The sequence below is a fragment of the Gallus gallus genome, chromosome 4, assembly GCF_016699485.2.
Source record: "Gallus gallus isolate bGalGal1 chromosome 4, bGalGal1.mat.broiler.GRCg7b, whole genome shotgun sequence".
Taxonomy (NCBI): Eukaryota; Metazoa; Chordata; class Aves; order Galliformes; family Phasianidae; genus Gallus; species Gallus gallus.
The window spans coordinates 79,125,256-79,139,423 of NC_052535.1; the positions used below are offsets into that span (position 1 = coordinate 79,125,256).

Below are 14,168 nucleotides of genomic sequence, written 5' to 3' on the forward strand. Positions count from 1 at the left end.
TATCTCAGAGGATATGTTTGGGAGGTACATAAGAGCGATGCTGAGTTTTTTAAGAGCAAATGGGAAGAATAGTAATGGTCAACCATGGAAAACAGCTAGAAAACATGCTAGGCATTGATTCAAGATCCTTAATCATGGTAGCAAATCTGACAGCATTAGCCAGACTGCACACAGCCAGTATGACCATGAGTATTTTGCAAAGACAGTAAGACAGATACAAGTTTTCCTCTTGGAAGCAAAACTTACTTTCCTTTCTAAGGACAGAGTAAAGAACTACCAACATGCTGTTGTGCTTTTAACTTTATTTTAAAATGCAAGCCAACATGGACTGCGGAATCTTGCTTGCTGAGTCAAGTGAAAAGCATACTATTCATATGTTCTAGAGACTGCCTCCTGGTAATTAAGGAGGCACCAACCTAAATGTTGGCTTTGACCTTTAACGCCCTAAGGAAGCTGCAAATCCAGCTGAGAGACTGTGCTTTCTGTTCACTTTCCCCCTCGTTCTTCTCCCCTTTCTCCTTTCTAGTGATGATTAGAGAGAAGCTGACACTTCCCCTCTGACATTCTGCCATGTGGTCAGACAGGACCTGGACCTATTAAATTCCCATTCAAACTTCACAGCTCATTTCTCCTGTTGGGTACCTGCAGAGAAGACTAAAAGGACATCTCAGAAAAATTATTTTATGAAGCTACTACTCAGTTTTGAAGCAGGCTATTATGCAGATGGTCAATTTTGAAATGATAGTGTGATTTTTATGGCCAAGAAATGGAAAGCAGTCCAGGACAAAGGATGAGACCTCCACCATCTTCGCTTAATCAAAAGTGGAGAATTCTTTCACAATCCCTGGCCTCTTCATTGCTATGAATCATCACAGCTGTCACTGGTGTTCTGGAAAAGGGAACTGAACAATTTATGTACTATCATGTACTCCATAGCATTAAAATAAAAGTCTGAATTTCACATAAAATTCAACATAACTGGGCTAATGCAGGCTGTCTGCAGCTGAATTTCAGCAGCACAGCAGTCTCAGATGCTATTTTGAGCAGTAGCAACTACTTAAATAAGTAGAAACAGCAAGTGGCCACATTCCCTATTGTTGGAAATAACAAAGCTGGAACACCTCTAACAGGCTACCTAGGGATTACCTCAGCTAAATACAGCTTTGTTATCAGGAAAAAAAAGGATTTTTTTCAGCCTGACAGCACCATAAAAACTTTCGTTCATGTTGAATGACACGTGAGCAGAGATCGGTGTTCATAATTTTCTGCTGGTTAAAGACTCATGCTTGTTCCCATTGAAGTAAATGAGGCAAAACTGCCATTGATTTCAGTCAGATTACCAGTAGACCTTACAGACGCTAACCATCAGCACTTATTAATATGGAATTATCAGCATAAAACATATTGACTACTTGATCTAAATACTTCATTCATCAAAACACTTACTACAAACGAACAAAGACAGAAAACTAAGCCCAGACCAAAGGTCATGCTGAACTTATAAATTGCAGTGACTGCCAATACCCATTACTGCCACAGCACAATGCATACTGCACCCGATCCAACCAGGAGACATAAACTAGGCAGAAAGCACGTAGCAACCCCCCTCTGTTGCCCAGCAGTTCCAATTCTGCATCAGCCAGCAACATACTTCACCCTTCCACACAAAAAAAACCATGAAAAACTCATAAAAATCAATTCACACAACTGGCTGTTTAATTGCAGAATGCCTTTAAAAATAATAGCCAGTATGAACTTGTGACTATAAACAACACAACTCTAGTGAAAAGCTCTTAAACTCCATTAGCATTCTTCTTAACTTAAAAGAAATAATTAACGTACTATAAAGGAGGAAAAGAGTGGTAAAAATTCTGATTTTAATTATATGAATGGTATTCTATATACATTTAATTGCAAAGCAGTAACACAACCACTTTCATTACTCTTTATAGCTTCAGATACCCATTAGCACAATCCCCAAGGTTCCTTGTGAATAATTAGATTAGGAAAGGGGGACTCTGATAATATGCAATAGGATGTGGTACTTATGAAACAGCACAACCTGAATCCAGATGCTGACATGACAACATCATGAAGGGCTAATTTGCACATCCAAATTAATACCGTCATGATGATAATATAAAAGAAAGATATGCATATAAAATGAGCTACAGAAAATAATGTCAAAAGGAATTGAGGTACTTGTATTACAGAAATACATCTTTTTGACATTTTCACCCAGTTGCAAAGGTATGAATAGACTAAGTGTCACACTCATGAATATAGCTCTACTTAAGCTGACTTATTAGGATTTAATCCACTACTTGGCAACACATGGGCAAGCTGTTTATTAAATAGTTAAATCCGTCAAACATGTGCAGCACTCACATAAACAGGTGAATAAATTTCCTTACACTTCATTACACATCTGTTTCCCTTTGATGCACTTAGTGTTTTCATTTTGTTTGGTGATTCTTATACATGTATCATCAAAAAAATCAGCTCTGATATATTTTTTTGAAGAGTATCTACCTGGGACATAAAAGATACAAATTAATAAGATTTTAGAAGTATTTCAAAGTGAGTCAGATATTCCTGCAGCTCTCATGACTGGCCTATCTGCATATCTACATATCTGAATAGTTAAGAAATCTCCTTAAATCCATTCAACAGAAACCAATGGTATCTTGATAGAAATTCTCTTCTTCCACTTTCGTGGTTCCCTTTCATGTGAAGTTTAAAACACAAATAAATGCTTACAAGGCAGGATCTACCATTCGCTACTCAAAAACATCAACATTGTCTCTTCGCTCTCTGCATTTTGCAGCATAAAACATAAATTATCCTGTTTGCCCTATGCATTTGAGAATACACTCTGTGAGAATAGCACATTCATCTAAAGGATTCTCAACTTCAAAAATATTTGAGTTCATGTCATGCTGATGGGATCCCTTTAGAATAATGAAACATTACACACAAACTCTGAAGAAATGATTAATACTGCTACCAGGGATACAGCAAAAACAGAAGGATAGGAGCAAACCAACAAGAGCCTTAATACTGGAGGCAAAACATTTAAGGGGACACAACTTGTGCAAATGAATTTATCTGCAATTTTCTTATGACACATGTCCTCATTACATGAAAAAAAAAATGTATTTAAAGCTAATGATAACAATGTTCTACACATTAAGTACTTAACCCATGAAGAATCAGTACATCACTGACACAAGGAGGTCAAGAGATTCACGTGAGATGCATGCATTTATGCACTCATCCACCATTGCACTAATTATCACCAGAGTTCTATGAACTGAGACAGTTTCAGAATAGCAAACTTCTTAACTCTGCATTTGGGAAGTCAAGATGAAATGTGCTACTTTTGTACATAATATTACACATACTACTTCAGCAACATGATTTACGTGGTGATTATTCATTCTAAAAAAACTTTCCTTTTAAATGAAGGTTATAACTCCTTCCCTACTGCATCCTGCCAGTCATGGCTTAGTGAGGTTGCTCCTACACTGTTTAAATAGCTAGGAGTTCCTTCTGGGGACTTCAAGGGAAACAAATCATGACCACAGTCTATGAGTAGAATATGTTAGCAAAACTGAAAATCAAATAACCAGCAAGACACACAGGCAGCATGCAGTGAGGAAACATATGTGAGGAATAAGAAGAAGCATTTATGGCAATATGAAAGCATTTTCATGAGCTTTTGCTACTGCAAACCTCATGCTTCCTGTACTTATCTGCCTTTTTTGTCACCTCTTGCTGTGCTCTGTCTAAGTAGTGAGATTCTGGTGGCATGTTCATTTTAATCACCTGTAAGGCATCACACATTCTTGTGGCACTGATATGAATAAATAACACAAGGCCTTTTATTTTGATAAGACACAGCGAACTCTCTTAGTAGCGAGGTATGCTGTACTGATCCAAGCAGAAGACAGTTTCAATCAGTGTGGACCATTATTTCAAAGGCCAAAAAATTAAATATGTATATATGTATATGTATTCTTTTTTTTTTTTTTAATATAAAGCTCCTCTGTGTCATTGTGCAGCTAATATTCTTCCCAGCATGAACACACAAATCTACAGAACACCATGCCTAAATCCCAAGCTGTCATGCTAGATGCTTTTCTCTGCACAGTGTGCCTGCTCTGCAATCTGTTCTCTGTAGCAGCACCAAGACCCGCTTCTGGACTTGATGCAAACGGAAGATATTTGCATTCCTTCATTCCCTCATCTGCTTTCTTGTAATTCTTCATGATGTGCTCAAAAGGCTGGGAGTTCTGCCCCAAAACAGGCTACTCCTGAAATGATGATTTATGATGGTTTTCTCAGATACTGTTCTGAAGTTCCATCAGCCTATGTCTGTGTAACACCTCACATGCTGAAGAGCTGACTGAAATCCATATATAATTTCAAATGTTTTACTGACAAATTTGCTCTGGAATGGCTCTTATATGAAATGTATTATACAAAACTAAAACTCACCAAAAATCAGAGAATCATAGAACCCTTTAATGGCAGAGACTGCCCAGAGAGGTGGTGGATGCCTCATCCCTACTGACACAAAATGTCAGGCTGGACAGAGATCTGAGCACCCTGATGTAGTTGCAGGTGTCCCTGATCATTGCAGGGGAGTTGGACTAGACAACCTAATGGTCCCTTCCAACTCAAGTGATTCTATGATTCTATGATTATTAAGGTTGGAACAGACCTCAATGATCATCTAGTCCAATCCCATCTGCAGTCTTTCAAAAATCCAGAAAGCACAGATAGCAACTTAGGGTATCATCTGACAACACTAATTCTTGACATGAGAAAATATAGGCAGAAGGATCCTGTGAAATATTTTACTATTACTTGATTAGATACCAAAAAGAAATAATAGATAAAATGCATAAGCCCTAAACTCTCCTGTATTTTCAGACTACTGGTTGAGTCTGATGGCCACATGGCAGAAGATAACCCTTGGCAGAGGTGGGGCACCCCGTGGCACTGATCTAAATTTTAAACAAACCTCTTAAAGACATTTAAAGGTATTAATAGAACAGCAGGAGGTTGATTTTACTGCTACTTCTGTTACATCCCAGCTGTATTCACTGGCACCAGTCTAGAAACTTCACAAAGGATTTATGCTGGGTTTTCTTTTTAATATAAAGGAATAGTTTACGGACAAGATCTGCAATAAAGGTCATTGTTCATTCCCCTCACTAGGCTTTTTATTATCCTCATTAATACTGCCTTCTGTCTACAGACTTGAACCTTCAAGTGCTTTCTCATCTTTAACTTCTCTCACCTGAATACACCCACGGGACTTATCTGAAGGGCAATACTAAGTATGTGCACATAACTTTACAGGATTTTTCTGCATGTATCTGGTCTGATTTTCAGTGATCACAACTGAATCTTTAACTGTCCTGCTCTGGGAATCAACTAAACATACATCAAGAGAGATGCAAATTTGTCTGAATTGGTGACAACACTTCAGTCTAACAGCATTCACACTTTGTTGGCATTTTAAGTTGTTAAAAGAAATCCTTGGGAATCTATATGGTTAAATTCTTACTGAAGCCTTCTTGCTTTGATAAAAATGCATGAATGTTACATTAAAAAAAAAAAACAACAACAAAAGAACAACCCAAACAAGCAGAGGGATAAGGATAGTTGTCATGTCCACGTCTGTTTAGAGCAAAGAAGTATACAAGAACAGCTATCTCACAAGTCTGCAGCTAGGTCTGGAATTTAAGGAGAAAGAAATGTGTCAGCTGATGAATTACAAGCTTAATTACATCTGGGATAAGACATTTTAGAACCCAAAGGAAAAATGATTTGCTGAATGTCAGTATGCTCAGATGCCCACCAGTGAGCAGTCCCTCCTCTAACCCAAGGTTTCAGTGAAGACAACATACATGTCAACCACAGTAGAAGAAACACAAACTAATGAAAATGTGTGTAAGCTGTAATTACACTGTCTCAGTGAATGGCACTTGGGGTATTGTGAACAGATTGTACAAGTTAATTCACACAGGGCTTAATGAAGCATTCCCTGTTCTACAAACTTCACCACTTGATTTAATTAACCTTCATACCTATACACGCACTACCTACCAATCATAAGTGCTGGAAAACCCTTACATAAACTGCAGTGCTTTGGAGCTACATTTAGTAGAGAAACAAACGCTCGGTTTCATTCACTCTGTTTGTCTCAAAAGCAAATTACAAGATTCTAAGATGGCCAATTTGCCCTTACATCAGCTATTCCAAATATAGGATCTCATTTCTTTAAAAGAAATTGCAACAAAGCAGAATTGATTTATTCACAAAAATCAAAGTTTCCCAGATTTACTAGAAGAGCATTAACCATGAAAATTATTTGGGATACTCCACCTAGATATTAAAATCTGAGAGGATGCAGAACAAAATCGACAGCAGTCACATCTTGGTTTTGCAGGCAAAGCTTTGTACAACACAAATGGTGCTTTCCTGATAACTTTGAAGAGTGAAATACCAAAAACAGTCACTCATATGTCATTTCTTCCTAAATGAGTATAAATTCCTGCTCAGACTCTCCCGAACGCAAGGGCAGGTATCTAGTGAAAAAGCTGTCCTGTCTGTTTTCCTTTGGGTGGGAACAAAGTGAGGCAGGGAAACAGCAAAGCCCCATTTCACCATTTTCTGCTAATGAAGGGCAGCAGAAACTGCTGTCCCTGCAGCATGAGGGAACAAAGAATCAGAACTGCAACTCAGAAAACCATTTCAGTGGCAAAGGATCAGTCAGAGCTGCTCTTGGCAGGCAGAGCTCTGCTCAATTTACTTTGCAGAGCTTTAATAATTGTGTACAACAGAACAGAAGTAACATACTTTTTTCACTTCCCTCCTCGATTAAATTTTACATAAAATATTTAACATTTTACCTGATTGAAAAAAAACAAGTTGAAATTACTTAATGCACAAATTAGAAAAACACTCAATATTGGCTTGGAGAATTTATGCGGCATTGGAGAAACATTACTTAATCTTTCACAGCAGCAAAGAGTGAGGGAAAGCTATAGAGATAATTTATGTGAATCTCCAAAGTCATTTCAGTAGCATCTCTCATAAAAAATTAATCTGCAAAAGTTAGCAAGCATGACACAGAGAAGGGGAACCAGTGGACTGGAGAGAAGTTGGCTGAGGGATAAAAGGGAAAGTTTGCCAGCCATGGGAGATGAGGAGCCTATTTGCATTTTAAAATTGAATCGGCATTTTTTTGGTCCAGTCCCGAGGACTTGCATTACAAGCAAAGAGAAGCAGAAAGATCTGCCTACACACCTACACAGCAACCTGGATTATTACTTTAAACAGAACAAAACCAAAACCACAGACAGAAAAACAGAAAAAAGAATCCATACAAAGCAACTGCATTTATGGTTACATTTTGTCACTCCAGACAAGAGAACTGGAGGAGGGAGCGGGAAACTGTGTAATAGAGGCTATAAAACAGGATTTTGAATTAAACGAGAATTCAGTCAACCCTGACAACTTAAACAGAAGGCACCAAATCTGTCTTTTTACTTCAGTGGTGCTGCGCTGTTCAGTTCGCAACAGAATCCCGACCGACATCAATGTCATTTTGGCAAAAAGGATAATAATAATTCTATTTATAATATCTCCCTTCAAGGCACCATGCAAGATCACTTAAGCAAATTAAAATGCACCATGAAAATATTTAAAGCATTATAAACCTGTATTTACTATTTCTCACTGCTGTAGAAAATTTGCAGCCAATGCAAAGCGTTTTGTTTCACACAATTTATTAATGGAACCAAATGAGCACGTGTTTTGCACCGTAATATAAGGAGAGGAGTAGCTAATCACACTTGCCTGCCTCCCTGAACTGATGCTAATTGCTCAAGCTTTCACTTTAGATATTCACTCAGCTCTTGGGCCCTGGCAGCCTGGTGATCACTTAAACCTCAGTGTTACAGATACTGGAAGAATTATTGTGATGCCAGAAAGTGACATATTGCCAAGAGACCGGGGACACAGGGCACAACAGATGACAGTGCCGCTACTGTGGACTGTTATGGGGAGTGTTTGGTAGGAATATGGTTCAAGTGTAGTACTGTGGAATCACTTACTTATATTATTATAGATCTTATTAGATTATTAAACCTAGATTCCCCCCCCACTTGTTTTGTACAACAATCACAGGTGATACAAACGACAGGTTTTTTGTTTTTCCTGGGACTCTAAAAATCAGGGGTCACTGAGTCCTCCATTTGCTTGTGCACCACAAAAACAGACCTCAATCTGAAACGGCCAAATCTGTATCATATTCACGGCTTCAGTGTTCAATGGACTGGAGACATTCTTATTCTGGCGTGCAATTTAACAAGACAGTACAGAGCAAAATAAAGTAATAGACTTGGAAAAGCTATTTATAGTGCGTATGTCCCAAGGAGATACAGCTAATAACTAATTCATTTCACATCACACATTTGAATGCAATATGAAAACTTCCCAGTTTCTTATCTGCACAGGAGAAAAGACCCCACTGTGGCTTTATTTAAAATAATTAAGGATTCCTTACCAAAATATTTTAATCAAACAAAGTCTCTACAGAAGTCTTTTCTTTCCACGCCTCCTATCTGCTTCCTTAAGAGGTCCATGACTATTAAAGTTTTGATAAAATCGTTTTGTAACAGCAGTTTGCCAAGCTATTAAATATGGTGCTCATTTTCCTAGATAATGCATTTGTTTATCGTATGGTTTTCTCCAAGCTGGATTAAAAACCAATACATTATTGGTTCTATCAACAGGAAACAAATGCTAAATAATCCAGTGAGCAACAAAACTGTGCTATCTGCATCTGAAGAGGTTTTGATTTAGCTTTCTGTTGTAGAGAAACAGATCAGCTAAGTATTATCCAGTGGACTAGATAGCTGAAGACTTTATTACAAGTGATTAAGAATTAAACAATCTATTTAAACAGATACAATGCTCAGTGCAATGGTAGTCTTCTAACTACTCCACAGTTTATGTTTTCTTTTTCTGCTCTTCCACATTCCGAGTGTGGTAACAGCTTGACTTCAATGGGACCGCCCCAAGAGCTGTATGGTTTCAGCAAACATTGGTGCCAAAGCTTTAGCACAAGTAAGTCTGCAGAAGATGCTGCAAAGAGACCCACCTTGTGCTCTGTGGAAGTGACGACTGTCAGAGGAATGCACCCCGATGTGCTAGGAAAATAAGGGGCCTTGTGAACAGCAACTACAGATACAACCACTGTAGAGTGCACTATGGCTCAGAGCAAACCCACTATTTAACCTGGGATTTGGGTTACTTTACAATTAAAAGGTAAGTTTGTGTTAAAGGGTTTTATGTTGAAATTGTAATTAATTGCTACAGAAAACAATGTGAATTAACTCCACCACTTCATAATCCAGTGCCCTTAGGGTCCATAGTTGTACTGAGTAGCATGGCAACATCCTAATTTACTTTAATCACAGCAGAAGCAGCATAAAACATTATTTAAAACGCATGTTAAACATAAAAGCATAACTTGATATAGTGAGCTTACACAGTTATTAATTTACATTAAAGGTTCCATTAAAATGCTAGGAAACAACAGGGAAGAATACATGCACACATCCTGATGACAAAAACCTAACTGCCTTTCTACTGAGCAGTCTATACCAAAACTACATTATAGATGAATGCTCATTTTCAAATTTATTGGCCATAAAGTTTAATGGGTAAAACCTCAATAAGTATGTCCTAAATACGTAATTAAACTTAAGAGAAAGAATACAGATCTCCTTCAATAACCCTTAAGGGGCTGTAGGGTTTAGTATTTTTTCTCCTCCGTAGAACATTAGCATAGCATTAGTAAGCAATAACAAGGGGAGAGCTGAACACCCAGCTCCAGAATCAGATCTATTCTAGATTGTAAGAGAAGAAAAAATCTTTTACAGTGAGAGTGGTGAGGCACTGGAGCAGGTTACCTATCCCTGGAGAGTTTCAAGGCAAGGCTGGATCAAGCCCTGGGCAACCTGATCTATCTGTGGTGTCCCTGTTCACTGCAGAGGAGTTGGACTACATGGCCTTCAGAGGTCCCTTCCAATTCTAAGGATTCTACGATTCTGTGAGATACTACTTTATATTTGTGTACGTTGATTTTCTCTGGGAAATGGAGAGGAATCAAGGTGAGGTTTGCTCATTTTTACACTGGAGGAAGACTCCTGAGGTTTTCTTGTGTTCTATTTTCAGTTTTGCTGTTTGCTCCTTTCATTATCTTTCCTACCCCTGTTCTTTAGTCTCAATCATTGTATTAATCAGAAAAGATACATGTACAGAAACTAAAAAACAATACATTCTCAATACTAAGATTATTAAAGCAATGTATTGAAGTTATACTAACAACCTAGCAAGTAACAACAAGTTGCAAAGTGTAGTTACAAGCAGGCTTAAAAATAATTACTAAATAAAACAGTTGAAGTTGTTTTTCAGAATTCCTCTGAGCTAGAAGATGGCCAGACATCGTGTTATACATCAGCATGCAAAGATTCTACACAACTTCAGAAGACAAAATTCAGCTTAGTTGTTCAGATTCCTAAATGTATTAAGATAAGGGTATAACACCAGCTATTCAAAGTGACTGCCACTTCTTAGCACTTAAAACTTTGAAGACATTGTGTGCTACCAAGTTATTATATTGACTGTCTAATCATGACTTCTGCCCTTCAACTCAGTGGAAGACTAATTTTTTTTGAAGCTAATATTTAAAGTAATCTTCATTAATTGCTGCTGTAAAGTAGTTAATGGCTTCGTTACACAAATAGGTGAGGAGATAAAAACCCAAAACAGAAAAGAAGAATATTCTAAGAAGAAATAACTAATAATGTTGGTTAAAAGCTTTTTTTCTGTTTCCTTCAAAAGTCAGAATCACTTGTTTTCCTAGGGAAATTCCTGGCTGTGCATTTTTTAACATTTTGTTAAGAAAGGAAAGAAAGGAAAGAAAGGGAGAAAGGGGGAAAGGAGGAAAGAAAGAAAAGGAGGAAAGGAGGAAAGGAGGAAAGGAGGAAAGGAGGAAAGGAGGAAAGGAGGAGGAAAGGAGGAAAGGAGGAAAGGAGGAGGAAAGGAGGAAAGGAGGAAAGGAGGAGGAAAGGAGGAAAGGAGGAGGAAAGGAGGAAAGGAGGAAAGGAGGAAAAGAAAAGAAAAAGAAAAAGAAAAAGAAAAAGAAAAGAAAAGAAAAGAAAAGAAAAGAAAAGAAAAGAAAAGAAAAGAAAAGAAAAGAAAAGAAAAGAAAAGAAAAGAAAAGAAAAGAAAAGAAAAGAAAAGAAAAGAAAAGAAAAGAAAAGAAAAGAAAAGAAAAGAAAAGAAAAGAAAAGAAAAGAAAAGAAAAGAAAAGAAAAGAAAAGAACACATAGGTGTGTAAGCCTGTTAGTTATCAAACTTGCACATTTTAATGATGAAAAAACACAGTACTGCATAATCAATCTAGAGGCATGTGACAGCACATCAGGTTTTTGGTACCTTTAATTATGCATTATCAGACAGGTCGCATTAGCACCATCTCCATAACACACAAAAGTGCAAATATCTCTTGAAGACTAAGAAGTGATCTCCTCATGAAGTGTATTTATAACCACTGCACTGCAAGGGCACACAGTTACCGATCATCCTGTCTCTCTATGATGTACCAATAGAGGCTCCTGATGTGCCAGTACATCAACTTGTCAGAAGCAGCTACAGCAGCATTAAATAGCAGCACTGCGAGCAAGCAGTCAATGGAGTTGCAGTGCTGAGTGTACATAAAAGTTCAGATCAGTATGCTGCTGCTGAGGAAGCATCACTTTAGCTGCTGACCACGTCTGCTGTATTATTAGATGGCAATGCAGTGAGATAAAATGAACCACTACAAAAGCAAATGCCACACAATACCATATTATATACAGTTCTCAGATAGAGCAAAAAAAGAATAACAACAGCCCTCTTCCCTGCCCATTGTTGTGAAGAACTGAAACCTCATTTTGAAACCCTTCGCTGTGCCAAATTCACGCTCCAGCTGTTAATTTCAACGGGATTTAAAGCTCTGCCTATTCCTGGTTTGCTGCCTCATTGTCCACTTAGCATCATCTCATCAATTCAACAAATCCATCTGGTCCTTTTGTTACAGACCTATGGTTATATGGACTGCTCTTCCACAGATCAGACCTACCTTCTGTATTGCATGCTTGATTGTGTTAGCATTTTTTTTTTATCTCCGTGAAATCTCTTCAATAGTTGAAAATGGAAAATAACTTTCTGTTATTCTCTGCATCACTCTGCCCTAAACTTTCTTCGCTATTTACCTCTTTATACTGCAAGGTGTCTCCTTATTGTCTGCTTAACAGATTAGCACAACCAAGTCTCTGCAAAACCACCTTTTCGATTTCTTTCACTGAAATATTCAAATCTGCATCCTCTATTACTTTCTTCCAATGATGCTTATCATCAGCCCTTTGTGCTGAGGAGCTGGAACTAAGGTGATCTTATCACTGTCATGCTCTAACTCTAGCTAGTATCTAGCTGCAGCAGCTCACGTGTTATTACAAATGCTTTGTCATATAGGAAGACTTTTAAAATAAAGGAAAAGTAGTTGGATCAAAATCTCAAAAACAGTGACACAAGAAACTGAGTTGCCATGACAGTATGAAGATTACTTTCTATAAGTTTAATTCCTTCACTGAATTACTACTGTGCTAAAGTAAAACTCGCTTGTGATTATACACAAAAACAGCTAACAAAACACAGGAGCAGATGTCCAACTTTCCCTAATATTTGTGTACTTCTCTTCAGTATATGTTTTACATTTCACATTTTCAATGTCCCTGGTATTTCTAAATTCTGTAATTACTAAATCCCTTTCACTTATTAGCAGGATTTAAAAACCGTATCTTTAGTCTATTACCACTGTTACAGAACTGTAGTACCAGAAATCTGTCTTCCCACGATAGCTCTTAGTGCAGCATATAGTTAGAGGGAGCCTGGCCCATTCCCTCTTCTCACGGCAGGCGTTAAGCAGCAGTACCTTAAGCCAAAGCCTACTATTAGATCTAATTTCCTTTGCCAGCTCCCACATATTCCCTATGTGGTGTTCACACTGGGAATGAGAAACCTCTCACAAGGTCTTTCCTGTTCAGAAGTTCTTTTGGCAGATTTTCCCCAGGGACTGCAAATAGATGAGCATAGTACTTTTGATAGCCTGAAACCACCGTTAAGTAATACTAGAATTTCCTTGAACAAAGAACATGAATTTACAATACCCAAGTGCTTTGACCTGTGTTGCTAAATAGATATTTAGACAATAGACATAGAGACTTATCACAGAACACTAGGGATGGAGAAGGACAGGAAGGATTTGACACTGACCACTACAGGCCAGCTGAATGTCATCAGAGATTGTATCAGAACTCAGCAACCTTATCTTCTGGCTCCACTAATAACAGAGAAAAAATTACCTATTATCTGTATGCCAAAGGTTCAATCTACTGCTATTGATCGAAATGGCAGACATATACTTCAATTATTTGCCATATTGTATTAATTAAACAGGAGAATGATAGGAGCTTTTCACCAGCCTCTCAGCAGGAACATGCATTTGAACAGAATTCTATTCAGAAGCATAACCATCTGTAGACCAGCCTTACAAGCCTGAACCCCAGTGGCATTCATACTTTAATATCTTTCTTCCCAGACAACAGAAAACAGATTTCATGTAGCAGCTTGAAAGCTGCACGCAACTAGCAAATTTTCTGTATGTGACCTACAGTCTTCCTTACTGTGGCCATGCTCCACAGGATCTGACTGGGATTGCTGTAGCATTTCCCTTAGTAGTACCTGAATGTTCAGAAGAGGTAACACATGCCAGACAACCCAGCTTATGACCATCCACTCCAGATCCAGCTGCTCTCCCAAGTGCTTTCTGCATTAGGGAGAAACCACAGGAAGATTTTCTGTCTAGGCACCACACCAACATAAGGATAAAGCTCAACATCTGAAGGTAGAGGCAGGGAACAGCTGCAGCTCAACATGCAGCATGAAGAACTGAAAAGAAACAACCAGGAAGCATCCTCCCCTTCACCTGTAGCCAAAAGCTGACAGCTTTGAAGTTTTCCAATTCAATATCTGATATG

At 38.0% G+C, this 14,168-nt stretch overlaps 1 protein-coding gene across 14 annotated transcripts in view; it reads right to left on the reverse strand.

Annotated features, from left to right (window-relative positions):
* PPP2R2C (protein phosphatase 2 regulatory subunit Bgamma) overlaps nucleotides 1-14,168 on the reverse strand; it is a 175,922-nt gene that overhangs the window by 69,305 nt on the left and 92,449 nt on the right. The window lies entirely within an intron of this gene.